Genomic DNA, 25616 nt, shown 5'->3' on the forward strand with positions numbered 1-25616 from the left:
AATTATTTGTGTAATATTCCTTTAATAGCACTCTGAAGCTTCCAACGTGTCTGCAGTCCTCAGGAGTGACTATACTGTACCCTCATTGTGCTCTCCTGCAGATCCACATCACCTGCTGTCTTCTGCATTGCCGTAAACTTTCTTCTAGTTTCTATGGTGCGTGCACGGTAATCTCTCTGAAATGCACTTGTTTCCACATGGCTCAGCAGAAATCAGTGCACCTCTCTTGATCCTGGACAGTTCAGTAGTATTTATGTGCAGGACATTTTGTGAGGTTTAAGTGTCTGTGGTGAGACGGCGTGCACATCTGCAGCTTCCTATTGATTACAGACCTGCAGACAAGAGCGCTCTAACCTCTCTTTTTGGCATTTTTATCAGTGTTAGCGCTTACTGTATTTACACTCTCATTCCTGCCTGTTGACCCTTCACACTCAGCCTATTTTTTTGACTCTGCCAAATAAGATCATTTCTCGTCCCTTTGCATAAAGTACAGCCTTCTTCTGACTGAGCTGGGCTGAAGTCGGTCTTTGCTCCCTGTTATAAAAAGTTTCTCCTCCAGTTTCCTGGATTATGAAAAGCTGTAGCCTAAGTGTGTGAAGCTGATTAAAGGTGTTGGTGGTTTACTCCTGCCATGCAGTCGGCACTGGACTCTTCCCCTCATGTGCTTTATGTTTTACTATTGAGTTTCACATCTGTATGAGGGGAGCTGATAGGGAGACAGGGAATTATTTCCAGTCCATTAAATGACTGATTTTTATTGGCTTGTCATTTTGTGTGTCCCTCAAAGGACCCTGGGAGTTCCTGTGCCTCAGTTTGAAAACCTCTGAATTTGAATGGAGCCTAGTTTAACTATACAGACCAACTCAAACTACAGTCTGTAGACTAGAGGAGTGTCTTCCTAGAGATCCTATTTATCATTATATTCTGAAATAAGAAATATAACAATGCCATTTTGGAAGCTCTACTCTACCTTTTTTACTGTCCTCTGACATTGTATTGGGCAAATGATTAAACCAGAGAATTATCGGATTGATTGATAATGGAAGTAATTATTAGTGGCACCCCTGCTTTAAGTGTGCTTTTAATAAACTGATAAATTAGGGCGAAACTAAATATATAAATAATAAATATTTTCTTCATCTCTTACTTCAGCGCAGCTTTGAAGCTTTATGGTACTCATGATTTGTGAATTTCTTCATTTACATATATTATCATGTAGTTGGAATTGGTTTTAATAAATTGGATTCTCCATTACAAATTAAGTAAGTTGCTACGGGTTTGAAAAAAACTTCTTGGCCCAAGCAGTTTGTAATGATGTATCCACTGGTTGGTCTGGTGGATAGAGATCATTGAAAAGCAGCAGCAGTATCAAAGCAAGCACAGTGATTCAAACCGTGAATTGAGGCGTTTTCACACCTATAGTTTGTTTGCTGTGGTGGTGGTGAACTTTTTTCCCTTTGGTCGCACTCTAACCAGCAGCATTACTCCTAGTAGTTGGATCAGATTGAGGTCAGACCATGTTCCCACCACAAATGAACCACTCCAGTTCATTTAGGACTGGACCCAGAGCACCTCCTCTCAAGGGTCTTGCTCCGGTTGTTTGGTCCACACCCTGTTTTGATTGACAGCACACCAGCCCAAATGAACTGTACTAACCACACACCGGGGTTCGTTTTAACTCAACCAAAGAGGGTAGCTGTGAGAGCAGATCTGAGTTTGATTGTATCTGGAGCTGCTTCAAGGCGTATGACCCTAGAGCGCGAGTCTTTGTAGCCTGCCAGTCTGAATTAAAGAGGTCAACAGTGGGGACACCAGGTTCTCTCAAGTGAATCAATAATAATGGAGGAAGTCCACTTTCCCAATTCAAGTGTGAAATGCTGAGTGCAGCCAACAGGCCTGGGCTACGGTGACACCTGCTCAGAAACAAGAATGGATAGTTCATTTATAGATTAATAACTTAATTTAACACCAGTTATGGCCAAACATGACTACCTGCTTGTGTCAGAGGTGTTTCCGTATTCAAACTCTGAAAAGAAAAAGGACTTCCTGGTTTGGCGGTGGTGTGGCAGCGAGTTGAACCCAAGGATCTAGTGATAATCTAAAGGCAGTGGCAGCCCAGCGGTTGCCATGGCGACCTGGGAGTGTCCAAAGGAGTGTTTTATGGCCCCGTGTGAAGCGTGAGGTCACCCGGGTGTCGCTTCAACACCTCGACAGCATGACGGAGGAAGGAAAGCTGGGAGGAGTTAATGACCCATTTGGCTCCCGTGGCTTGACGACTTCAGGAGAACGAGGTGTGTGTGTGTGTGTGTGTGTGTGTGTGTGTGTGTGTGTGTGTGTGTGTGTGTGTGTGTGTGTGTGTGTGTGTGTGTGTGTGTGTGTGTGTGTGTGTGTGTGTGTGTGTGTGTGTGTGTGTGTACACCTTTTGGCCACTTATAGCCCTCTGTCTCACCGGTCCTCTAAGTTATTTCTAACCCTGAGTTTGTAGGGAAAATTAATTCATGAAATTTTTATTTTAAATCTTGAAAAATAAATGATGTCGAGAGTTTAAACAGAGTAAGTGCACACAAAAATAATTAAGGAGAAAGCAAATAAACAACAGAAACAACACAGTTAAAACAGTTTTGTTCAAGAGTGGATTTGTTTTTAAGTCATGCTTTCACTTGACCCGTCAAATAATGACTAGATCGGACCAGTTTAAGTGATGTGAGGAAGTGATTTATGATGGCATGTTGCCATTAAGGGCTTTATAAATAAATAAAGAACTCAACCTGCTGACCTTCAACATGAGCCACGTACTACCAGGACAAGCCACACACACTCACAGAAAGACACAATGAGCTTAATCTCCTTGTTTTTTCAGTCTCATAATTCCGAAAATCAGATTAAAAAAATCAGTATTTAGCCCTGCTTGACTGGTTTTGAGAAAGCTCACATTCAGTATCAAGAAAAGACAAACAAATGCTGAATCAAAACCTGCAGTAACTTTTCTTTGGTGCTTTCTTTGGAAGACTGACAGACAGTATTATCACCACACAGCTGCTTATCTACACATCCAGCCTCGTCAGAGCAACATTTTTCATTCATTTAGAGTTGTTTCTGCGTGACAAATGCAAGTCCAATATTTTCTTTCTGCTTTGTGTTTGGTCTCTACCGATTCCTGTGTCTCTGCTGTTTGGCACTGAGCAGGTAGTGCACAGTGGACTTTAAGAGCTTTTCCACTGAAAACAGTTGCCTGCTGCAGTCAGAAATCATGTTATGATGGCAGTGAGGATGAACCAGAACAGCCCAGAAAACTAAAACAATGAGGAAACTGTTTAAATTTGTACAGATAAGGGCAAGCACACAGTCAGGTGATAATCCTCTGTGGGCTTGTTCCTATGAGTGACCACTTTACCCTGCAAAAAGTCATATGATCTATTGTAGATATAAAACTTTTTTTATGGGTGACAAAGATGAACTTGCCTCACATCTAAAACCTAAATTAATATATCATCAAAGTCATAATTTTCCAAGCAGAAATTCTTAAGTGTGAAGATTTCCCTTGTTTTTTGTCATATCTAGAATCAGAATCAGATTCAGATTCTGTTTTTTTGTCTTATCTGATATTACACTGTGTATATGTAAGTGTTGGACTGATGGTCACACAAAACAAGGAATTTGATGTCATTACCTTGAACTGTGAGGAAATATGATGGGCATGTCCTCCTTTTATTGAATTTCATTTACCAAAAGATTCATCAGTTAATGGGGAAATCATTAATAATTAATGAGAATAGACTAATGTATATCACCGTGCAGTTTAACGTTCACAGCTGCTCAGAGCTTTGGTGCTCAAGCAGTGTTGTTGTTAGCATTTTAGCAGACTGATGTGGTGAAGAGGGAGCAGAGCTGGAAGCACAACCCCCAGGAGATGGACGATGTGGCTTCATAAGACTGCCTTTCTTAACTTCCAATTACTAAACTAAAACTAAATCACTCATTAAGATGGATATTTTTCTTTGCAGTGTTGACTCTCACATAACACACAGCACCAACAGAAATAGTAATATTGGCTGTTGAACAGCCAGAAGCCTACAGAAGCTGAATAATGGATAGTCTGCGGTGCACGGCGTCTAGACCAAACCTGACAGCACAAAACTGCATGCGCTGTCCTCCTCTCTCCGTGAGACGGGCCGGTTGTGATCCTGGATTGATATAATTTTTTTCTACCTTAAGGATTTTATCCACCTGATTGATGTGAAGGCAGATGAAAGAAAGGGTTTCGTGCATTCCTAAGCTGTTAATAGTATGACAGGATCAGAAAGATCGTCCTAATACTGTTGGTGTAATTATGATCAAACCTGGAGAGAGAGAGGCCTGAAATATTCCACTTGACTAGCTCTGTTTCAGTTCAGAGTCAGTATGTTTGAACAGGAGAGGAAGAGGCTTCTGCAGGTGGGGCTCCATTCGAGGATAACATCACTGTAATTTAATCTGTTTTCTGTCAGCACTGTCTGTCTGAGTGTATTTGCTGCACTCAAGGTTCTCTCAACTTGCATGAAGTCACAGTATGTTTGCAAATCCTGTGCAAATAAATCCTTGAGAAACACAATAGAGACTGTTTCATAGCGTGTTGTAGTTTTCATGCAGGTTACAGAAACTCTACAGAGCTCTTTTTCTTGCACAGCTCTTTGCAGCTGCATTCAGAGTCTTTGATGGTTCAACGTTTGCAGTTTGCTGCCGTGGCTCGCCATGCGTCCATGACAGAAACTGCAGAGAGGAAAACTCCACAGGAGCAAATTTCACAGGTAGCAGACATCCCTGAATTATACACCTGTTCACCAGCAGAGAACACAAAGATTAATAGAGCATTAGAAACAAGTGTGAACTGATTTGAGTTGTTGTATGTAAACAGTGGCAGCTGTGTTGTAGTTGTGTTTAGCTTCTGCCACTCATGTTTAGCATTTTCGCAGCATGAGTGCGTTACAGTGCAAAATGTGATTCAATAAATGGGTTTAGGCAGCATTTGGTTCAAAGAATGGGGTTTAGTGTTTTAGCATATGTGAAAAAACAAACTGCCATATTGCCCACAAGTTCCTCTATTTTAAGCAACAACCTGCTCAGTCGAGCCTCATGATGAGACGACAGTAGGTGAGGTAGGACCGGAGGGTCTGAATGAATGAGCTGTTTGTAGGCTTCTTCCAAAAATCATCTGAATACAGTACGGTGGGATGTCTGTCACCCGACACACAGCACGTGTTTTTCCTTTTGTCGGGGCAGTTCATTTAATGGTTACTGTCAGAATATAAAGAGAATACTACAAGAAGTGCTTCTAACTTACTCTTGCTTTCAAGTTCTTCTTTTAATGTGGAAGCAATTGTGAAAACCTTTAAAGTAATTCACATTAACGAATTCTGTGCTGGTCATGCTCTTAAGATTTGTACGGAAAGAACCTGAACGTGAAAGTATCAGTGAGGACTGTGGATACTGAAGATAGTCAAGGCCAAAGCCCAGCTTCTTCAGAGCTGACATCATGTGTGTGTGTCTGAATATTTCAGTGTTGAAGTATTGCATTCACACCCTGCAGCCTTGCATCCAGAGATGATTGTGTATGTGTGTGTGCATGTGCGTGTACGCACGTGTGATTGTCCATTACATCATTACACAACTCTGTTTTTGGTGGACAGTGTATGTCTGCTGAGAGATGAACACATGAGTGTGTGTTTTCACCACACGACTGAGGTGACCCTGTCCTGACTAACAGTGTTTGGTAAACCCACACATACACACGCACGCACGCACGCACGCACGCACGCACGCACGCACACACACACACACACACACACACTAGGTGAATGGGTTCATACAGTATGTGTGAGATAATGTTTGAACTAATGTTATCTCAGTACATGACTCTGTATGTTCAGAAATTTTAATTTAACACCTCTAAATCATTTTGTCTTGGTTTTTGTTGAATATAAATGAACTTACAGCAGACAGTTCTGTTCCACACTCACAAAGATTTTAACTCCAAAAACTCCTTTAACAAGATTTATTTCTTTGGTCTGCATCTAATTCTTTTCATTAGATTCATATGTGATTGTTAATAAATTAGTAATTTGGTCGATAGAATGTCAGAAAATGGGGCATATCCCATTTCCCCGAGTCCAAGATGAAGTCTTCAGATGTCTTATTTTATCCAACCAAAAGATAAAACAGCAAGTCGTCACATTTCAGGAGCTGAGAGCAGAGAATGTTTTGTGTTTCTTCTTAATGAAAGACTTAAACAATTAAAAGATTAAAAGAGAAAATTAATTGGCAACACTTCTAATTCAGTTAATTAACTAATGGACTGACTGTTTTAACTATTTCAATGGATGGCAACATGAAATGCTGCTTTGTGGATAAGGAAAGTATATTTAAGAGGATCCACTGCACAGCAACAGCTTTTTTAATAACAAATTAATGTGTGAAACTGTGTGCAAATAGAATTTGATAGAAGACAGAAGAGAATATGATGGTATTAAACACCTGAATTCATTAGTTCACAGACAGAAAATTAATAAGCAACTCTTTTGATAACTGATTAATCATTTAAGTCATTTTCAGCCCAAACTGTGTGTCTTTAGAATATAACCAGCCTCTGAGCTGACCTGTACTGAACAAGCTTTTGGATGGGAAAAGGATTCTGCACATATTATTGATATCACATCGCTTTTGTAACCACATCACACAGATCTGAAGATAATTTTAAGCAAATCAAAGAAATTATAACTGAGTGTGTTTGCTTGCAGTGCAGTAAAGTTTCTAAAACTCAAATCCAAACAGTATTTTCAGAGATAATCAACTCACTGCTAGAAAGTTAAGACTGAGCTGGACCGTCCTGCGTGGGATCAATTTATCTTGTCAATTCATCAATTAATCAGTCCACACAAAATACATTAACAGCACTTTTGTTTATTAATCATGCCAGTAAATCATTTGCTGATGTCACTGTAAATGGAAAATGATCTTTTCTTTCTTGAAGATGACACGAGTAACATTCTCTGACATTTTATGGACAAAATAATCAGCAGATTAATCAATAATGGAAATAATGAGTCGTCGCAGCTGTAGCCTCGGGCCACATGAATATGAGTGATTCCAGATCTGGGTCAGGGTCCGCAGTGACGTATACAGCAGACATTTCATTTCTCCCAGTGCTCTCTATCAGCTGGTGGGAGTGGAGCTCCAACTGTCTACTGATCCATCATTATGTTTCCATTGCCAGCATCATGATATCACTTCTACAGACAGCACGCGGCCCGAGTGATGGAAAACACCTCCAGATATTCAGAGTCTCTCCTCTGGTCACGTTCTTGTCCTTCTTCAATACCTGTCCTTCATCCCTCTCTCCTGTTGCCAGCCTCCTCTTGTCTTCTTCCTCTCCATGCGAATCTTTCCTTAGTATCCTCCTCCCCATCTGTCACTCCTTTCTCTCCTCCTCTGCCTTCGTAATCTTCATCCTTCTAGCTTCTTTCACCATGTCATACTACTCTTCACTCTGCTCTCTGCCATTCATGTACTCATCCCTCTGTTCTTTCTTACTGTAACTTTATCTTCCTCTTCTCTTTTCTCTCTTCACCTTCCTCCTTTATATCACTTTTTTCTTTTCTTTTTCAGTCTTTCCTTCCTCTCTATCTCCCATGACTTCATGGCTATTTTGCCCCTCTTCATCCTCTTCTTCACCTCCTCATCCCTTTGCTCACTCTTCTCCCCCAGTCTATCTGACGTAACCAGTGAAGCAGCTATAATGTTGTTATCTATAAATATCCTTTCCTTTCTCTCACTGTCAAACAGAGGAAGTCTCTATTTTGCTCTCTTCCACTTCTTTCCTTCTCCCTACTTTTCTTGCTGAGTGATTGTCTCGCTTTCTCTCTCTTCCTCTCACATTTGGAGCAGCAGTAAACTTGTACAAGTTCAGGTTCATTCAGCGTATGAATGAATTTGCCAGATTTCATCTGTTGACATTTGTGATTACAAATTAGTTGGAAGCAGTGTGAAATACAGGAGATGTCTTAACAAAGAAGGTCATTAGATACAGTAAATTACCTGTTTATAGAAAAGTTGGAAAAGTTGTAAAACAATCCTTTTCACATATACTCAATTGAAAACAAGAGCAACTAAAGACTGGGAAAGATGTGGAAAGCTCCCAAAACACCTGTTTGTAACCCTCCCAATTTGTCAGTGCTGTTGTGTTTTTGTTGTGTTACAGGTTTTAAAAGTGTTCGATACTACAGCGACCACTGCTAAGCTGCTACCTTGTCAGAAATGCGTCTGTTTACAGTGCAGTCAAACAAATAGACGTAGAAGTAAGTCAACAATAATTGCAGCTGTGATCTGATTGGGCGGTGCAGTGAGCCCATCATCGAGCACAAGGTCACAGTAAAAGGAGTTTGTTAGCTTCCGAATCAGTCGCCTGCAGCTCTTCATCCAGCATCTCACTCTGGCTGCTTCCAACTCATCTATTACTCCCTGACAGATTTAAGACTGATCCACCGTCAAATAGATCGTGATTAGTGCTGACTTATAGGTAACAGATACAGTGAGTTTCCTGTGACTGCTTCACAATTCATTTCCCTTGTATTTGGCCAGTCTAATGCTTTTAATTTGAAGCAGTGACAGCAGCATCTGGGAATGTTGGGATAGTGTTAGCAGTGACTTAATCCAGCTCTGATACAGCTGAAGGAGAATGAACAGTAAACTGTGAGGCTGTTATCAATGAGATCAAATCACAAACAGTCACGCTGGATATTTTCCTGTGAATACACCATGTGTGCCAAGGCGGTCTGAAGCCAGTATGGGAATGGCGGACTCTGCCACTAACAGCAGGAGTTATGATTTAGAGAGGTAATTACAGAATATAATTAGATTAAAAGGTTATTGTTGTACAAAAATGTTGATGATAAATAGCATCAAAAACAGATTTGATTTGATGAAAATCTGAAGGATGATGATTTTAAACAGTTTACTAAACAATAAACATCATATAAAAGAACATCACTGGATGTTGGATGTTTGTTGCTCCTTGGGATATAAAATTCTGCCATCTCTCTGCGTCTCTTTTTTGATTGCTTTATATTTTCTCTGTCACTTTTTATCTATTTTCTATTTCCAGAGTCTCTGTTTCCCTCTCAGGCCAAGATCTGTCTCTCTCATTTTCTCTAGCTCGCTCCCATCTTGTCCCTCCCCCAGGGGGATGTTTCATGCTGTGTTCTCACCTCCGTTTCAACAGAAAGGCAAGAACAACACCCTCCTCCCTTGCCAACACACCCTCCAAATTTTAAATATGGCCAGTTGAGTGCGTCAGCTTACCCTCTGCATGCACTCTCTCTTTCTCTCATATTAAAAAATGATAGCAGCAATCACTGTCAGGTTTTATTACAGTCTGACCTGCCAAACCCAGTAAATAGACTATGGTTTTGATATACATCTTCCAAAGAACAGGCATTCAAACTACAGCTGAAAGGATCAGTTGATCAATTAATCTTTTGTAATCAATTCATACTGTAATTTTATTATTTTTTTTATTTTTGGTCCTGTCTGTAAATTAGACATCATTTGGTTTGGACTGTTGGACAAACAAAAGCAATGTTAATGTGAGCTCTGGCAAACTGATGGACGATTAATAATATTTTCTGACATTGACCAAGCATCTAGAAACATTTGGCAGGTTAATCACTAATGAAAACAGTTATTAGTTGCAGCCCTACTTCACACTAACCTTCCTAAACATGATCCATCTAAATCATAGCAGACCTCCAGATATTCACTTTTCGATGCTTAGTGTAAGAATCCACATCTCGTGTGTGTGTGTCTGCCAGCTGCTTGTCAGCATTCATCAGACATCGGCATGCTCAGCAGGAATAATTAGGCTTGAGGCCATGAAACACAATTACTCTCACATTTCTCTGCCAAGTACATTACACGCACAAGTAGCCTGACTTATTGTATGTGTGTGTTTCACCTCACAGATAAGACCCCATCAGGGGAGCAAAGCCGGTTTAGAGAGCAACACGTTGCATTTTTAGGCTGCTGTGCTTGTTAATGCTTCAGTCTTGACCTGAACAGACGAGCTAAACCTGATCCACTGATCTATTAATGATGTCATAGTGAATAATAATCCCCTAACAATGAGAGTAGATTAGGCCTTCGTAATGATGAAATATCATCCTTAATAAACTCTCAGCAGTCGTATTCTGTAATGAAATGATATTATCATGGTATTGTTTTACAAATGTCTGTTGTCCAAATGAATTATTCTGAGGAAACTCTAATTAAAAACTGGCAAAATGTGTTCAGTTATGGTTTAATACATGAGAGTTGAATCAGATGTAACACAGTGCTTCAAACATTAGTTTACACGTTTACATTTGTGTTATTGTGAAGAATATCTTACATTAGTGATGCAACTAACAGTTATTGCTGTTACCAATTAATTTGCCAGTTAATTTCTTAATGAGTCAAGTGATGCGTTCAGAGGTCTTATTTTATACAGTTAACAGTCCAGAACCCAAAGATATTCAGTTTACACAGTACAACTTGAACATCAGTAAATTCCCACATTTCATTAGTTAATTTTCTGTTGATTGACTCATTGACTAGTGAATTAATCTTTTCAAAGTTCGCTAGACAGAAACCATAGCGAACCATCTGTGTGTTTGACTTGTTTGAGTTTGTAATGACTGACGCACCAACAGGTTTGTTAAGGTGGTTAAGAACATCCAACATGGCTGCCAACATGGAAACCTTTCATCACACCCTTAACACCCGTTCTGAATTATCTGTACCCTCTGTCTCTACCTGGATACAGCAGCCCTGAATGCCGTAGCTCAGGGAGTGGATGTAAGATTAGCGAGGCTAACACGGTGCCAACTGTCACTCTGAGTGTGTGATCCTGTGGAAGCAATGCAGGTGAAAGAGCAGCACACACACTTGGTGACATGCCGCATTAGCCTGTGCTAATGAGAGTTTAGCAACACCTTAATAAGCCATAATCTAGAGCTACATGTGCATAACTGTCTGGCAGTACTGCGTGCGTGTGCGTGCACGTGTGTGTGTGTGTGTGTGTGTTTTCTCATAGGAGAGTGTGAATGCGTGGACAGCTGCAGGGATGACTCTCGCCTCCTGCCCTCCTTCTGTTTGCCCTCCCTCTCGCCCTCAAACCTTCATCTGTTCAGCCTCGTCTGAGCCCCCCAATGACACCGACATGCTGTGTACACACAAACGGCTTCCTCCTCACTGATAAAACAGCAGGCTGTTTGTTTGTGTTTGTGTCCACACTCATGTGAATTTATTCCACCACGTCTGAGTGCGATTCCTTCTACAGACATTTCAAATAGTTATGTAAAGGTTTGTCATCCACACTGATACACCACCACAAAGTGGAGATGAGATTCCTCTCTGCTCATTTTGGTCTGCTTCCAGTTCATCCCAAAGGTGCTGGATGGGGTTGAGTTCAGGGCAGCTCTGTGCTGGCCTCTCATCCATGGACAGACTCTCTTTTTTAGTCTGCCTCTGTCTTTGTGGACCTGGCTTTGGGCATGGGGCATTGTTGTTGTTGGATGTCTGTGATAGGGCCCGTTTTTAGAAGCTGAAATTGTAGTGTTTGCAGTACAAGACTTAAACACAGTGAATGATTAATGCATTATTACACTTTTTCACAAACATTTCTGACACATGCGTTTGTGCTTCTTCTCACCAGTGTGTCGATCATATCACGCCATGTTCGGTTGTGTTGTCCTTTACTCTCTGTGATCGTCTCATTCATGTTTGAAGTGACATTTAAGCATCGCTGTCATGTCCTTCGACTCTGTTGATTGCAGCGCTATATAAAAATGGGATTTTATTAAAGGGCAGAAAATACTGCACTGTTAGCCTTTGCTAGCCTGCTAGCATTTGTTTTTCTGTAAATCAGATCTGTTTAATGCTTGTGTGGATGAAAGAAAGAAATGGAAACTGAAAGATATGTTAACGACGACGTCTTCACACAAGATAAGCTTAAATTCCATCTGTTTCCTGACGACTGATAAAAAGTTTTCTCCCTGTGTCTTTGATGAGCAGGTGGAGGAAATGAAACTGTTTTCATGGAGTTGATAAGCTGGACCTTGTTAGGAATGAACATGGTGTGTGATGACAGTTGTCGCTCTGTTTCTGTGCAGGCTGCAGGTTGAAGCTGCCTCTTTGCCTTTCTGTGAGAGGAGCGACCCAGACGCCACACTAACAGGTAGGCCTGGCTGGTGTAGCACGCTGGAGTTCAGTCTGTTCTGTGGAATCTCTTAAATTCTTCATTCTTCTTTGATGCCAAATAACAGTTTTGAGAGGATGTTGAGAAAACGACAAAAACACAAGCCAGTTAATTACTGACTGTCGAATGTGTTCTTTGTTCCCAGATACTGAGGGTGTTTATTAAACATGGACAGGCTCCTCAGTATTGTCTTGCAGCAGTAATTTTTAGGATTCATTTTCTCAGTTATTGGCTCTGGTGCCGGCTTCCCTGCAGACATGCTGTTCATTACATCACTCGCACACTGAAGACCTTTCAGAGGAAACGTGCAGCACCTCAGTGGGCAGTGTTGTGGTTCACTGAGGGAAACCGGAGTGTTTCGCATTATGTAAGTCGGCTATAATGGGTGTGTGTGTGTGTGTGTGTGTGTGTGTGTGTGTGTGTGTGTGTGTATTTGAGGGTGGGGGTTCACTGTGCTCATGTGAACAGGGACTCTGAGGGTTTTCCATGCTCCATGCATTTTTTATGTACGGCATCATTGTGTGTGTTTGAAATATTGGCACATTTTATGAGAATTTGTACAAGTGCAGGCCAACAAAAGGGGTGTGTGAGAGGTATGATCCAATGTTTCAGAAATGTTGATGCAGAAATCTGACCATAAAGCAGTCCTGCATGTTAATTGGCAGCATTGTTGTAGTCTTGTACAACCTGGGAGCGTCTTGATGGACCTCTGTGATCTGCATTAGCTGATTAGCTGTAACTGCTTATTTAAATTGTGATTTGAACAATGAATAAACTCGGGAACAGAAGGCAGATTGTGACCATTTTGCAGATTTGGTCAGATGCTGAATTGGTGACTCTAATCTTGGGCGTCCACCTTGAAACTGTGCTGGTTGTAGAGATAATCTGTGCTGCCGGGTTGCAGCAGCATCCATATTTAAAGCATTGTAGTCCACCACAAGCTGATTGGCTGTGCTGATACTGAGCTTCAATTGATTGTTGTTGCTCCATGTAATTTTTCTCAGTCCTCTGTCTTCCTCTGGAAAAATAGTCTCTAAGTGAAGACATCGTGTTTCCTCACTGGACATTATTCACTGGAATCAGACATGCCTGTATAGTGAGACCTTCCATTTAACCGACAAATAAACTGAATACCTTTGATTAATTCCTTCAAAGTCTTCCATACATGTATTATTGGAGTTTGGACAGACAGGATGTAAACTGCACCTTGACTGGTTAGCAGGGACAAACAACTACAAGGTGATGATTCTAGTTTTAAATTGTTGTGTGCCTGCCTGAGCCATTTTGGCTTCTTTCGATAAGTGAATAAAATGTTTTGTTGAAAAGTGTCCATTCCAGTCCAAGCTGACATCTTCGGATGTCTCATTTTGTCTGGTCAACAGTCCAAAACCCCACAATCTTCAGTTTACAGACGTGTAAAACAGAGAAAAGCTGAAAACAATCAGAATTAAGAATCTATAACTTTCTGGAAAAGCAGTTGCTGATCACTTTCTGTCAGTTGACTTAATGATTAATGGAGAGAATAAAGTGAGAGAGAGAAAACTCCCAGTTTTTCCAGTGAAAAATGGTTTTGTCTGAATTCCAGTGGCCTCATGTTGCTGCTCTGCTTTCTCTCCATTCTTTGATCCCTCGCTCTCTATTTTCCTCTGGCCCCCTCTTGCCCCCTTCCCTTTCTGTCTCGTCCTACTTTGTGTTCTTTCAGTATGTCTCTCGCTCCCGCTGGTCCACTTAGTCTCTGTTTTACTTTCCCTTTTTTGTCCTCTTTTGTCTTGCTCTTCTTTTCGTGCTTGCTCATTGTTGGATCACTCAGACTGGAGAGATTCCTCTTTTTATTCCTCATCTCATTCATTCTGGTTTTTTTCTTCCTTCCTCCACACACTCATTCAAATGATAAGTAGCTGTAAGCAGAAAACTTTCCAGACAGATTAAACGGAGCGAGGCCTGACGTGATGATGGAAAGACAAAGAATAAAACTGTGAAAAGACACAGACACAGAGACTGAGACAGAGCCAGAGGCTTCAGCTGCTGTCACAGTTTAAAGAGTTTAATTTTTTTTTTTTTTTTTTTTTTAAATTACTTGTTTCTTTATGTGTCTTTGATCATTTACATTTCCTTTGGGGAAACAAGTCAGTTATGTAGTTTATCACTGAGAACAGGCTGTAGGTCAAAGAATCCAGGACTTTTCAATTTTGTCAAGTTTGACAAACTTAAGAGAATTCCTCCCATGATCCTCCCACAAGCCTCCAGTACCAACTGGACATTTGCATTGCAAAACACATCCCCTCATAAATATTGTTTCCTTGAGGATTTAAATGTCAGTGGTGGATGTCTTAACTGTGCCGTTGACCTGTAGAGGCTGGAAGACAAACGTTTGATCTGCACGGCAGCAGAAAGAGAGAAAAATGAGACGGGAGTTCTATGGGAGCTCGTAAGGGACACAGCTGGCTGTGGGAAAGAGTTTCCTCTGTGAAAGAACACCGAAGAGAAGAGAGAAGATATTTGACATCCACCCTCCACCCTATAAAATACAGGGGAGGAACGCACACACGCACACGCACATATCTGCTTTGTATTAGATAGACTTTAAGAACCTTCTTCTGCTGAGCGGCAAGCTATTGGATGCCATGACTGATTTATCTCCACTGCAGTGTGTGTGTGTGTGTGTGTGTGTGTGTGTGTGTGTGTGTGTGTGTGTGTGTGTGTGTGTGTGTGTGTGTGTGTGTGTGTGTGTGTGTGTGTGTGTGTGTGTGTGTGTGTGTGTGTGTGTGTGTGTGTGTGTGTTTTGATTGCAGTGTACAGTAGATTCTGTGTCCATGTTACTGGCTTTATTTCTGGTGTATGTGTATGTGTGTGTGTGTTTGCATTAAGCCTATTAACGCCATTAGAGGACTTGTAACTTAAGGCTCTGCAATGCACCCTTGGATTCCATCGAACGCTTCTCTTCACTTGGTTTTACTTCTGACAGTACTCTTCAACATCAGTAGATGAGCTGGTGATGACACGCTGCGAAAATGTAACTCAAAACCAAACGAAATGCCCCTTTGCTCAGAGAATCGCACAGTGAACAATAAATAATGCCACCACATAGACTGCATATATGGTTAAGATGATAATGATATAATAGAAATTTAAAGCTAACTTGCTGCTTTAGCATTGTCTTTTTGAATAATAAAAGGAATCTGTACACTTGAGGTTCACTGTCCTGCTAAGAAAAAAAGAAATGATGCTAGCTAAAAATGTATGAAATACACATACGTGAGTATGTCTGTGTCATGATGAGCAGTATAAATGTTTTATTTGTTTATTTATTCATTCACTTAGCAGCTGATTTCAGTTGGTCAGGATTAGGAATGAAAATGAATGAAAAGGATTGGACGTGTTAAACATTAATAGTTGCTTAAAGTGATGCAACATAAAGCAATATTCTTCCTTCATAACTCAGTTTTTATGCCACTGATGTGGCCCATGAGTACCCGCTTGTGTGTCGGGCCCTGACAGGTGGTCGGCACACACCTGAAACTCCATCTCAGTAAGCAGATAGAAGCATCACCTGATGACGTTAACTGGAGCTACACCAGAACCACAGTACAGTAAGAACAGACCTCGTGTTCCACGTCATCGGTTAACACATGTAGAATTAACTAAACAGTGATGAATCAATAATCAATTAATCATTGCTTCTCCTAGTCTGGATTACATTGGAGTATTTGAACTATATTCGACTGCAAGTGATTTACATATATATTATCCTGTAGTTCACTGAGTTAATTAGTTTTTTTAAATGAAGGAAAGCGTCACATTTTGCAGGTGATTTTTTTACTGATACAGCAGAAATCTAACACCTAGAACAGGAGAGAATGGTGTGTCTGTGTGTGTGTGTGTGTGTGTGTGTGTGTGTGTGTGTGTGTGTGTGTGTGTGTGTGTGTGTGTGTGTGTGTGTGTGTGTGTGTGTGTGTGTGTCTGTGTGTGTGTGTGTGTGTGTGCATGTGTGTGTGTGTGTGCATGCGTTCATGGTCTAAAGGGCACAACAGACATGAAACATCAGGTGTCCCAGTTGGGGGTCTTAATGTGACCTTGTAGGCCATGTCGGTATTGATTATGTTGAGCTGTGTGTGTGTGTGTGTGTGTGTGTGTGTGTGTGTGTGTGTGTGTGTGTGTGTGTGTGTGTGTGTGTGTGTGTGTGTGTGTGTGTGTGTGTGTGTGTGTGTGTGTGTGTGTGTGTGTGTGTGTGTGTGTGTGTGTGCACGCCTGCGCACTAGGTCTTTGTGGCTTGTCATGTCAGGAGTCTCTCTGGACTCCATGTTGTTGATTTTGATTTTGTAGTTGTTTGTACTTGATCTTGAGATGCATGCGCTCGCGCACACGCACACACACACACACACACACACACACACACACACACACACACACACACACACACACACACACACACACACTTTCTCCCGTTGCCAGCACAGATTTTCACTGTGGAGTAGATTATGTGAAGGCTGGAGGGCTGGTTTGAGACTGCATTGTTTCCGTATCCAGGCCTTTAATGCGTTTAGCTGTTAGCTTCAATCACACTTTGCTCAGTTGAGCTTTATAATTAAACTTTGCCCACACGCAAGAGAAATGGCATCCGATCATGGATGTTTGGTGAGAGTGATCATGTGAGATGAACAGGAAGGGTTGCATTTCACAGGACTGTCAGTTTAGATGCTTTCTGGTTCAGTAGATGGAGAGGAAGAGGGAGAAGAAACAGACACAAGCTATGATGTATTGAATTAGACAGAATGGAGAGGACAGCGTATGACTGCAAGTTCCTCAGTGCAACAGACATTTCTTGGCACTTTCTTGAAGCATCAAATGTTTTTACTTAGTAATAAATAAATCAAGATGTCGGTGTGACTTGGTTAGCCCAAAGAAGTGGCTCTGGGTGTTCCAAATCTGTAAAATCAGTGAAATGTCAGTCCTCCAGAGACTATCACTGCTGTGAGAGAGAGTTTTTACGGACGCATTTCTCTGTTTTCATGCTCTCATAAGAGTCGGAGTTGTAGCACCGAGTGGAGGCCCGAAACAGACACAACCTTGGGTGAAGTGATTTAGGCAGTGACGCTGGTTCAGTTTGACAGCGAGTGCAGTTTGGATCATAATCAGGACCCAGTTTGTCCAGTCAGCCAGTGAAGCCTGTGCTTGTGTGACCACACATCACATGTAGAGCGAGACAGCCTCCAAAGCTTTGGGAAGACTAGTAGCTACTCTTTTGACTGGTTTTATTTCCAGCTAGTTCACTCTGAACTCAGATGTTTCAGCATCACTGACACCCCCTCCTTTAGTCCTACTCGATTTCTTTCCAACTGACAATCATGTCCTGGTTGTAGTTAAAAAATCCTACAGTATGGATGCTTAGAGTGGCCAAAAAGGACACGAGAGTTCAGCAGTTCTTTCTCACATTTGCTGTCCATCCATCCATTGTCTTCCGCTTATCCGGGGTCGGGTTGCGGGGGGAGCAGTCTGAGCAGGGACGCCCAGACTTCCCTCTCCCCGGACACTTCCTCCAACTCTTCCGGGGGGATCCCGAGGCGTTCCCAGGCCAGCCGAGTGACATAGTCACCCCAGCGTGTCCTGGGTCTTCCCCGGGGCCTCCTCCCGGTGGGACATGCCTGGAACACCTCCCTAGGGAGGCGTCCAGGGGGCATCCGATAGAGATGCCCGAGCCACCTCAGCTGACTCCTCTCGATGCGGAGGAGCAGCGACTCTACTCTGAGCTCCTCCCGGGTGACAGAGCTCCTCACCCTATCTCTAAGGGAGCGCCCTGCCACCCTGCGGAGGAAACTCATTTCAGCCGCTTGTATCCGGGACCTCGTTCTTTCGGTCATGACCCAAAGTTCATGACCATAGGTGAGGGTAGGAACGTAGATTGACCAGTAAATCGAGAGCTTCGCCTTTCGGCTCACCTCCTTCTTTACCACGACAGACCGATACAGCGACCGCATTACTGCAGCCGCTGCACTGATCCGCCTGTCAATCTCACGTTCCATCCTTCCCTCACTCGTGAACAGGATCCCAAGATACTTAAACTCCTCCACTTGAGGCAGGAACTCTCCCCCAACCTGAAGGGAGCAAGCCACCTTTTTCCGGTCGAGAACCATGGCCCCGGACTTGGAGGTGCTGACTCTCATCCCAGCTGCTTCACACTCGGCTGCGAACCGCCCCAGCACATGCTGAAGGTCCTGGCTCGAGGTAGCCAACAAGACAACATCATCTGTGAAAAGCAGAGACGAAATCTGCCGGCCCCCGAACCGAACCCCCTCCGGCCCCTGGCTGCGCCTAGAAATCCTGTCCATAAAAATGATGAACAGAACCGGTGACAAAGGGCAGCCCTGCCGGAGTCCAACATGCACCGGGAACAGGTCCGACTTACTGCCGGCAATGCGGACCAAGCTCCTGCTCCGGTTGTACAGGGACTGTACAGCCCTCAACAGAGGGCCTCCAACCCCATACTCCTGGAGCACCTCCCACAGAATGACGCGAGGGACACGGTCGAATGCCTTCTCCAAGTCCACGAAGCACATGTGGACTGGTTGGGCAAACTCCCATGAACCCTCAAGCACCCTGTGGAGGGTATAGAGCTGGTCCAGTGTTCCACGGCCAGGACGAAAACCGCATTGTTCCTCTTGAATCCGGGGTTCGACTATCGGCCGGATTCTCCTCTCCAGTACCCTGGAATAGACTTTACCAGGGAGGCTGAGGAGTGTGATCCCCCGATAGTTGGAACACACCCTCCGGTCCCCCTTTTTAAAAAGAGGGACCACCACCCCAGTCTGCCAGTCCAGAGGCAGTGTCCCCGTCTGCCACGCGATGCTGCAGAGGCGTGTCAACCAAGACAGTCCTACAACATCCAGAGACTTGAGTTACTCAGGGTGGATCTCATCCACCCCCGGCACTTTGCCACCGAGGAGCTTTCGAACTGCCTCAGTGACTTCAGCCCCGGTGATGAATGAATCGACCTCCAAGTCCCCAGTCTCTGCTTCCTCTACGGAAGACATGACAGAGGTACCAAATAAAAACAGCATTACAATGCACTGTTTAATTGACTCTAAACGTTTACAGCCTGACACGCTCTTAACCTTCCTCACTCTGTGTGAAATGCTGAAAAAACGTGCAGTGACAAAATGAGATTCAACTCTCTACTGATTATTCAAATCATCGATGTTCAGCGGACTGCAGCGCAGCCGAGTGACTGAAATGTAAATGATCTGTGAGGAGGGGAGAGATCGCCCAGATGATCCCAGTATGTTTTTTTTAACCAGCTCAGATCTCCTGGAACACACACACACACACACACACACACACACACACACACACACACACACACACACACACACACACACACACACACACACACACACACACACACACACACACACACACACACTTGCCTCAGTTGGCCCCTTGAAGGCAATATGCTGAGGCGGGGCTGGACAGATGGCTGTATGGAGCAGGTCGTGTGTGTGGGTGGGTGGGTGGGGCAGGAGTTTTGGGATGGGATGCCTTACTTACAATAACCTGCATAATCGATGTGCTGCTCACACACAGACAGATGGACAGCCAGTTAATCCTGTCCTCTGTGTGTGTGCGAGTTAATTTAGACATATAAAGTGAACTGCAGGGATATGAGAATTTTGTCAGAATAAAATCACATGATCACAAGCAAAGACTGAAGCTTTGAATCATGGCCCGGCTCTGGGTCTGGAACATTTGACTCTGTTCAGACCATCAGCCCAAATCAGATTTTTTTCTGTATTCAGATTGGAATCAGGATGATTGAATCTGGACGGCTTCGAAAACCACATGGAAACTTGAACCATGTCCTGGTGGTCTGACATTCAGCTAAAGGGGATATTTTTTAGTGATGTGGCTTAGACTAGATGCTCCAATCAGACTTTAAGCTGAATGCGATGTCACTCACAAAGCAACGCATACTGTGCAAACTGCTTCAACCCGCTGACTGCTGCATGAAACATGGCTGCGTGTCACCCTCCTCAGGCTTTCACATCAGGACCAGATGCTGCTTTGACATGTCTTAGTTTGCTCTTAAGATTTCACATTGGAAAAACGTACCATGTGTTCTTGTGCATGTTAACACTGATTTAACATTAATGTCTGAATGTTGCACCTCTGTATAAGGGAGTGAACAGGTTTGAGAAACACTTTTCTGACTGGCCAGCAGCTGTTATTCTTAGTGATGCTCTTATTTTCTATTCAAATGAGCATAAAAAGTCCTAAATTAAATAAACTATGGCTGCAACTGATGAGTATTTTCATCATGGATTCATCTGCACTTTATTTTCTTCATTAATCCACTAATTGTTTGGTCTATCTCTGAGTCAGTTGCAACAATCTTGCAACGCCCAAAGTGATGTAATTGAATATCTTGTTATGTCTGACCAACAGTCCAAAGAAATTCAGTTTACAGTAATGTGAAATGAAGGAAGACAGCTGAGAAGATGGAACGTGAGAAGTTTTTCCTCTTGAAAAGTTTCTCAATCATCTGACGAGTCGCCTCAGCTCTGAAATGAGCCCTGCAGACACACTGAGCACCAAACAGCAACACAGAGACGCTGAAAAGCTTAAAAGATGTCCAACAAGAGCACTGCTTGTTTGGAGTGAGGACGTAATCTGAGCCGAGTGAAGGGAGCAACCTGAGAAACAAAGGATTATGGGTAAAATGAGAGGGATATCGACACCTGAACAGATTAAGCTGTGCGGTTGATGTTCCCTCGGGCAAGGCACTGAACACCTCCAACCGATCTACTGAAGTGTGTGTGTGTGTGTGTGTGTGTGTGTGTGTGTGTGTGTGTGTGTGTGTGTGTGTGTGTGTGTGTGTGTGTGTGTGTGTGTGTGTGTGTGTGTGTGTGTGTGCACGTCTTCCTGGCCCCTGCTAAGGCACAGTCTGTTATTTGCTCTCTCTCTCTCTCTCTCTCTCTCTCTCTCTCTCTCTCTCTCTCTCTCTCTCTCTCTCTCTCTCTCTCTATCTCTATCTTACTCTCTCTCTTTCTTTCTATGTCTCTCCCCCCTTCCCATATAGACTTGTCTTGTCCTTCCTTCATGCAAAAGAAAACCACCACCCCCCTCTCCTCTTGCTTTCTCCTCTCTTTCTTCTCATCTATCCTGTATTTTATGTTTGGCCACATCCTCCTCTTCAAAATTACCATCTGTCTCAATAATACACACACACACACACACACACACACACACACACACACACACACACACACACACACACACACACACACACACACATCTACCATGGTTTTAAAGGACTGCTGTTCATATAAGGTGTTCTTATTGTTAATTAACAAAGGACTCAGTACATACTACTGATGGATGCAGTATGCATAGCAGTATGTATTACATGTATTAAAACTATGAGGTGAATTTAGTGATGGAACAAAAGTTGTAAAAATCTTCTCGTTCTTGGTTCATCTGTTTGCTGTGACCGCTCTAGCGTTTTGCATTGTGGGACACAGTAGGCGAGGTCCACTGGTCTCATGCAGTCCACTGATTTTTGCCAAGTCAGTACATCATCTGGGTATTTTTGACATACTGTTTGCGTACTGCATACTACATGCTACATTTTGACCAAATCAGTACGCACTGCTTAATATATTAGGTGGCTTTGAATACAGCGAGGAGGAAATAGTGCATTTGTTGAGGACTATTTCCAGCAGTGGATTAATGCACATTTGGTGCTCTGGTGAATATTTGTAGCAGCAGGATGTGTGTGTCTGTGGGATTGAGTCAAAATAAACTACAGTGTTTGTGTGTTCGTGGTAATGACTGAACATGTCAGTGAGTGCAACAGTGCTGCTCATTAATGTCTTTTAGTTTTTGGACAAAAATGGAGCTCCAAGCAGGAGAAAGATGAGTTTGTCAATATGTGCACATACATATTACAACAGTACTTGTTCTAACAGTGTGCTGACAATGAGAAATCCTTGAAGTAAAAGCAAGGCAAATAACAGAGTATAATAGAAAATAATAGAATAAAGAGAGAGTAATGAATAGCTTACAGTTTGATATCAATCAGGCAGATGAAAGATGAAAACGTCTTGAATGTTGAAGAACAGTCACGATGAACCGTGTAGACCAGGGACTCTCCCGAGGTTGGAACTTCAAAGACTCGAATTATAATGGGTGTGGTCGGTGTGTGTGTGCGTGTGTGTGCGTGTGTGTGCGCGTGTGTGCGCGTGTGTGCGTGTGTGGACTCTTGAAAATAGCTTCTATGTTGTATGTGTGTGTGTGTGCTGTGAGATTTTCACATGTATCCGTGTGTATGTGTATGTAAAATATGTTAAAATATACATTTGAAGTCTGGGCCTTGGGGTTCATCTCATTACCATGATGACATGATGTTGGAGTCGACAAAATTCGATCTCCCCTCATCGCTCTCTCTCTCTCTCTCTCTCTCTCTCTCTCTCTCTCTCTCTCTCTCTCTCTCTCTCTCTCTCTCTCTCTCTCTCTCTCTCTCTGCTGTTTCCTTGTCTCGATCAGTCAAACCTGTCCATTGTCTCTGCAGGTTATTTCATGACTTCCCGCTGCTGTTTCAGGGACTTCAGAAGACATCAGCAGCAGTTAACTCCTTGTCTTTCTTCCTCTTTTGTTCTTTGTTGTGTTTTTTACTGGCAGGCCGCTTAACGTCTCCAACTCTCCTTTCATCTGTCTGTCTCTTTGTCTCTTCCTGTTTATATGTCTTAGTTAGTCCCACAGTGTTGCATGTGTGTGTGCGTTGTAACAGTGGGAGATCTAGGAGCAGGCGAGGGCTCTGTGGCCTCGTCATGCCCAGAGACACTGAACTCTCCTGGACTACAACTGGGGCGGATCCCTCCTGCTGAGTCTGCAAGCTCAGCTAAATGTTTAACGAGGATGGAGGCAGAGAGGGAGGTGTGTGCATGTGTGTGTGCGTGTGTGTACATACAATCAGCAAATTCTCACATTTGAGAGCCTGAACCACCAAACATTTGATTAAAACACCACAACGATCCAGTGAAGTCGAGTTTTATTTATATAAAGCAAGACTAACTTCTCAGTCATTTGTACTGGAGATGAGGGGAGGACGAATACCACATGAAGAAAGATGTTTTAGCAATGCAACAAATATTTCAGATGTTCTTGCTAGTACATTTTTGCCTTGACAGTGGGAATAAAGAGACGTAGTGCAGGAGGAGAAGGCTGCACTGGGTTTAAAATGCAATGACATTCACTAATGTGTGTATATGTATGCGTCAGAGAGGGTTAATGCATGCACGGATGGGTGTGTGTGTGTGTGCGTGTGTGTGCGCGCGCGCGTGTGTGTGTGTGCACGCGTGTGTGTAGTCTTCTTCCAGTAAATGTGGCTGCAGAGGCTGACACGGCGTTTCCAGGAAGTGCTGACATTTAATGGCCACTGTCTCGTGTGTGTGTGTGTGTGTGTGTGTGTGTGTGTGTGTGTGTGTGTGTGTGTGTGTGTGTGTGTGTGTGTGTGTGTGTGTGTGTGTGTGTGTGTGTGTGTGTGTGTGTGTGTGTGTGTGTGTGTGTGTGTGTGCGTGCACGTGCACATAATGTGTACATGGACATGAACATAAACAGTATCTGTGTGTGTGTGTGTGTTAGACTTTGAAAATATGATGTCTGACCAGTTCTGTTGTCAGTTACAAGTGAAATAGAGAGATGGACTTAACGAGTGAGATGATTGAGGGAGAATAACAGAGGTGGGAGTGCAAGTAGATGAGTTTTATTTAATCTGTGTATTGACATGAATTGTGACGGAGCATCAGTTTTGTCAGATCAGTTATCAGTCATTAAAGTTGTAGTGACTATTGATTATCTGGCGGCCTCTTGTGCCTCTTGAAATGACTGTGTGACAGATGGACACATTAGGAGAGCAAACACACACATTCATGGACACATTCTTATATGAGTACTGAGACTGAAGCTACAGGACATTTCACAGAGATGTGACCCCTGCAAGCAGTAATGTGTCTTTCCACAGACTAAATATCAGCTTTTGAAGGCTGCTGTTGAGCTATTGTAATGATGAGAGCTGCAATAATCAATGTTTTTATGACTCAAATGCCTCTGTAATGTTTAAGGGGGTGTTCAAATTGAAAACACAGAGAATTATCACCTGACTGCAGTTTCTTCAGCTCTACACTGTTTTATCACCTTTTATCAGCTTTGCTGTGTTTTCGCTCCATACCTCCACTCATCAGCCAGGTTTGCAGCCACAGCAGGCAGCTGCTTTCAGTTGAGATTCCTCTGGGCAGATGAATCAGTGGCTGCTAAAATAGACCTGATCAAATATTGATCCCTCTGCTGTGTCTTTTCCACCTCCGCCTGCTAGTGGTGCAGCACTGTTCTCCTTTACCACAACCTACAGTACAGCAACAACATATCAGCTGTCATTAATTAACCTTAATCTGTGAGTCACTTGATGATGGGCCAAAACTACACCTGGCTGTTGTTGGTTTGTGTGTCTGTACTTGACCGAAGATCATTTGTGAGGGAAGAAGCACCACCAGCATCTGTAGTACCACTGTACAATCAGCGTGTCTGGAGTTTCAGCAACTCCAACAGAGTGAGACCTCTGCAGAGGCTTCACTGGCTCGACATTCAGGGTGATGTGGGTCAGAGAAACTGACCAGACAGGATTCACTGTGATGGGGAGGAGAGGAAATGAGGACTGAGGGACAGGAAGGGTGAAATAGAGTAGACGGAGAGAAAAAGAGACTGAACTGGTAGAGACTGAGTCTGGAAAGATGGAAAGGGAGAGATGGATGAAGCAAAAAAATAAAATTGTAATAGGTGGAAGCATTAATGAGAAAAAAGAAAAGAAAAGAGGGAAAGAAGCAATGGGAGGAGAAGTGGAGGAGGAAATGAAAAGTGGGAAAGTTGTCAGCTGAGAAATGGATGGGTCAGACATGACAGCTCTGAGATGCACTGTAATCATCGTTTGTGTGTGTGTGTGTGTGTGTGTGTGTGTGTGTGTGTGTGTGTGTGTGTGTGTGTGTGTGTGTGTGTGTGTGTGTGTGTGTGTGTGTGTGTGTGTGTGTGCGTGCGTGTGTGACTGATGGGAAAATATCATAGTGTCAGAGACCTTCTATGATATCTAGAATTACAAGACACACACTGCGCACCGAGTCATAAACACTGCACTGTATATAGTGTGTGCGTACGTGCCTGCCTGTGTGTGTGTTTGTCTGTGCACACAGTACACAAACACAGACTGTTTGTGTTGTGTTGATTTGTCGATCTGTTGGGTGCTGTGCTGTTTCTGTCAGGTTGTGTTTGATGGTTGCAGCGTCTGAAACATAAAGGTTTGCAGACTTTT

The 25616-nt window shown here is 43.0% G+C and overlaps 1 protein-coding gene across 2 annotated transcripts in view; it reads left to right on the forward strand.

The window, feature by feature from the left end:
- The window catches only part of pak1 (p21 protein (Cdc42/Rac)-activated kinase 1), a 47020-nt gene that overhangs the window by 851 nt on the left and 20553 nt on the right, over nucleotides 1–25616 (forward strand). For both annotated transcript variants that reach the window (XM_070970706.1, XM_070970705.1), the window contains exon 2: nucleotides 12180–12244. The gene's annotated coding sequence lies outside the window, so the exon portion shown is untranslated. The remainder of the gene's footprint in view (nucleotides 1–12179; nucleotides 12245–25616) is intronic.

The sequence above is a fragment of the Chaetodon trifascialis genome, chromosome 9 (genome assembly GCF_039877785.1).
Source record: "Chaetodon trifascialis isolate fChaTrf1 chromosome 9, fChaTrf1.hap1, whole genome shotgun sequence".
Taxonomy (NCBI): domain Eukaryota; kingdom Metazoa; phylum Chordata; class Actinopteri; order Chaetodontiformes; family Chaetodontidae; genus Chaetodon; species Chaetodon trifascialis.